Here is a 4464-nt window from a genome sequence, read left to right as displayed (position 1 = left end):
GCGCCCTCCGGCGAGGCGGGCTCTAACCCGGCGCAGCCGTTCCTGCCTAGCAGCCTCTCCCAAAGGGGACACTGCCCTAGTAGTGTCACCATTTCACACACACACACACACAGGCCTTACGACCTGCCCAAGGTCGTGCAACTAGGAAGAAAAGGGCTGTGGGTTGAACTGTGTCCCCCCAAAAGGTGTGTTCATAAACTTCCGCCCTGTGAATGTGACCTTATTTGGAAACAGGGTCTTTGCAGATGTCATCAAGTTAAGACGGGGTCATCAGGTGGACCCTAATCCAATCACTGGTGACCTTACAAGAAGAGAAAACAGAGACCAGTGGACACAGGGAGAAGGCCCTGTGAAGACAGACCCTGGGAGCGGAGTGATTCTGACTCAAATCAAAGAACACCAGGTGCATCACCAGCAGCTAGGGACAGGCAAGGGGGGATTCTTCCAGAGAGCCTTTGGAGGGAGCGTGACCGTGCATTCACCTTGGTTTCAGGCTTCTGGCAACCAGAACTGTGAGAGAACAACTTTGTGTTGTTCTGTGGTACTTTACCAGCAGTCCTCAGGTACCAGCACAGGGGGAATCAGCACTGGAGGCCAGGCACTCCATCCCAGGCAGCCCTGGCACCTGGAGATGAACATGGGCTGTGTGTGTACCCCCAAGGGACTCAGCCAGCCTGAGAGGGGATCAGGGAAGGCTTCTGGAAAAAGTAGTATCCCCGCTAAGACCTGGCATGGGGATGAGAAGGGGAGAAGTTCAATTTGGTAACTGTCCAGGGGTGGGTCCATGTGGCTGTCCAAGGGGACACATCCAGTGAGGAGTCAAGTTTATTGGCCAGGAGCTCTGGGGAGAGGGCTGAGCTGGAGAGGCAGAGCTGGATGGCCTCTGCATTCCTGAAAGTGGGGTGCAAGTCTCACTGAGGAGTGGGCTTGGTGTGAGGGGCACTGGGCAGCCATAGCAGAATTTTAAGCAGGTGGGTGACATGGTCAGTTTTGTGGTTTAGAACAATTCCCCTGGCTGGGTGCAGAGAATAAACTAAAGGGGGAGAAAGCAGGCGGGGAATCAGTGAGTCGAAAACTGCCTCTTTTTTAAAAAAAAAATATTTATTTATTTATTGTTGGCTGCGTTGGGTCTTCGTTGCTGTGTGCAAGCTTTCTCAACTCTTCGTTGTGGTGCGCGGGCTTCCCGTTGTGGTGGCTTCCCTTGTTGCAGAGTTGTGGCACGTGGGCTCAGTAGTTGCGGCACATGGGCTCTAGAGCGCAGGCTCAGTAGTCGTGGCGCACGGGCTTAGTTGCTCCGCGGCATGTGGGATCTTCCTGGACCAGGGCTCAAACCCACATCCCCTGCGTTGGCAGGCGGATTCTCAACCACTGCGCCACCAGGGAAGCCCCCGAAAACTGCCTCTTATTTCCAAGTAAGAAGCTGAACTAAGGCCCTGGTCGGGGGCGGGGGAGGGGCGGGCAGAGTGACAGGAGAGGAGAGGCTGGCTTAGAGGAGGGTTTAGGAAGTGTAATCCTGAGGAGGGGTGAGCCCTAGGCTGGCTTGGGTGCAATCTCCAGGAAGCAGCCTTTGGTGGGGGCGGGGGAGGTGCGGAAGATGGTCCTGAGGTTGCCCTCAGGACCCGACCGTGGTCCTGGGCTGTGGTTTGTTCCTTCAGGTGACCACCAAGACTGACGACAGACACCTCAGGCCTCTCAGGGGCTCCTGTAGGTCAGCCCCAAGGCGGATGGAGAGAGGGGTGGGCAGAGAAGGGGGGGAGGCCTACTGTTCAGGCCTCCCAGCCGGGACTTGGACGGGGGGCTTCTCAGCAGGGCTTCAGTCTCCTGGTCTATCTCCCAGCCTGACAGGGAGCCCTGCTCAGGGGAGGGTTGGCCCATGTGACCCAAGGGGCCTTACAGCCTTCTGGCTCCTGTGGGCTGGCCCGGTGAACTGCAGTGGTCCTTGGGCTGGGCAGGAACTGAGGCAGAGCTGGGCCTTTAGAAAAGCAAGTTTCCAGCCTGGGGAACAGAGCGGTCTGGGCTGGGATGGGGCTGCTGAGAAGGTCTGGGGGTGGGGGGCCCCTGCCACTGCTAGGCCTGGCTCTGGGCCTGTCCTGGGCTGAGAAGGGGGGCCTCTCTCCTCCCCCCCCCTTGGAGAGAGGGGCCACCTGGGGCATGGGAGGAGGGGCAGCTTGAGACTGCTGGTTTCCACTTGGAAGCCCTCTTTATTCGGCCAGGGATGGAGAAAGGCTGGGGTCAGAGTGCATACATCCCCATGGAAACAGCGATGAGCCTGGCCCCTGGGGGACCTCGGCCCTGGTGGGGGATGCGGAGGCCAAGCCGGAGCTCGGGGGCTCCTTTGGCTAAGGGGCCTGGGTTTTGCCTTGGCAGCAGCTCTTACAGGGAGGTCTGGGCCAGGAGCTGCAGGACCTGTGTCGATGGGGAGCAGGGCGGCAGAGTGGGCTCCAGCCTGGGCCACACAGAGATCATGGAGTGGGCCGTGCCTCCTAGAGCCGTGGGTGGTAACAGACGGCAGGCAGCCAGAGGTGGCGTGGCTACAGACCTTCCGGCCAGGGGACTCCCAGCTCCGCTTGACCCCTTGATCTGCGGCTGCCAGGCTGGTCCTCCAGCTAGGCAGGAAGGCCTGGGATACCCTGGTCCTAAATGCCTTGCCCAGTCCAGCCTTGGCCTGAGAGGCTGGGTGGGGGGCAGCAGGGGGGAGCTGAGATGGAGGGCAGCTGAACCCCAGCAGACTGCCCTTGCCCCCTGAAACGCCTTTCCTCTGTGCTCGCTACTTTATACCGGGAGTAGACTCCCAGTCCCTTGGTATTCTGCAGTCTCTCCTCTCTGAGTGCAGTTTCATTTAGAGAAGTGATAAGAGCCTCAAAGAGACGGAAACAAGGCTCAGCCCCAGCTGCTGATGTCTTTGAGTGCCCCGCAGCCCTCTGGGCCCACCGAACTTGGGGCTTCCACTCCCATGGCCCTCCCCAACCTGCAAGGGGCGCAAACGTGCAGATGAGGGCCTCCCCACCCAGGAATCTACATGCCCAGGACCTCCTTCAGTCCTGTGAGGGCCTCTTTTTCCTATGCACTGAGGGAGACCCAATCATCGGAAATCCACTCTCCACGGGAGAGGCCCGCAGTGTGTGCGGGACTGGGGCTGTCCAGCTGGCCGACTCGATGAAAAGGGCTTAGGACCCAACAAGACAGCAGGGCTGGGCCCAGGGAGGCCTGCCCTAGGCGGGAAAAGATCAGCCTGCCCCAAATAACTTTCTTCAAGAAAATCCAAACACACACTTTCATGTTTTGAATAAATTTACATGTTGATTGCACTATTCTAAATGCAGATTTTTTTGGTTTTGAAGAGGAGCCCTGATTCCAAATCTGCGAAATCAAATGAGATATGGTGGTATTTGTCTTGCACTGCAGGGATTTAAAGGTACTGGGGAGGTAGACAGTTTTCAGGCTTGGGCCCCAGAGGGATCCTGGGCCCAGAGAGGGCACCTGTTCTCCCCACAGCCAAGAGATATGGCAAAATGCAAATGTGAATGGGCCAGCACCCAGCTAGACACCTTCCAGAGGCTCCTGGTGGCCAGAGCTGAGTCCTGGCAGTGAACGATGGGGGAAGGGCGTCTCTTCTGGTTGCTCAGGCTCCCCAGAATGCTGCAAGGGTGCAGCACACAGTAGGACCTCACCGTATGGCTCTTGGATGGAAGGGTGAAAAATTCTGTAATCCCATTCAGCTGGACACGGGGGAGGGTCTCCCCCTGGCTCTAGCGTCCGCTAGGCCACCCCCTGCTCTGGTGGGAACCAGCTGAAGCTTGCAGCTGCTGGCACTCTTGGGCCTGCCCTGTCCCTTTTCCCCACCCCAGCCTCACTAGAATGGCACAAGCCCCAGCAGTTTCAGGGCCTGGGAGTCCTGCCTCTGACCACGGTCACCCCACTGCTCCCAGATCCAGGCCAGACCCGAGCCTGGGAGGTGCGGGGAACGGCTGAATCCTCGCCCTGCCGATATTCTGCAGAACATGTTCCCCCTCCCTGCCCGCACCGCACCGGCCAGTCTCTCTCCGGCCTGCAATCCCCGCTCCCTGTCGTTGTTTGTGACCGTCTATGCCAAGTTTGTAATGTGCGTTCCAGGAGCACAGACACGGCGGGGGACCTCTGCACCCTGCTCGGCAGTCCCTGGAGCTCCCTCCACAGTGCTCCCCTGCGAGCTCCAGCTGGGCCTCGCGTGCAGGGCCAGTTCAACCTGACCTCCGCCTTCCCGGATCCCAGCGCCTCGACCAGGCCCCGCGCAGAGCGCCTCCTGACCCGGGAGCCTTCTCTCCGCCCCGAGGCAGGGGCGTGGGTGACCACTTGGATGAGGGCCCTGCGGCCAGCGCGGGCTGACCCTGCGCGTGGTGCTACGGGCGCAGGGCCCGCGGGGCGGCCGGCAGGGAGCCGCCTCCCACTTCCCCGCTCCAGGGCCGCGCGGCCCGGGCTGGGGCC

The sequence above is a fragment of the Lipotes vexillifer genome, unplaced genomic scaffold (genome assembly GCF_000442215.2).
Source record: "Lipotes vexillifer unplaced genomic scaffold, Lipotes_vexillifer_v1.1 scaffold966, whole genome shotgun sequence".
In the NCBI taxonomy this organism is placed as follows: domain Eukaryota; kingdom Metazoa; phylum Chordata; class Mammalia; order Artiodactyla; family Lipotidae; genus Lipotes; species Lipotes vexillifer.
This window is presented reverse-complemented; position numbering follows the sequence as displayed.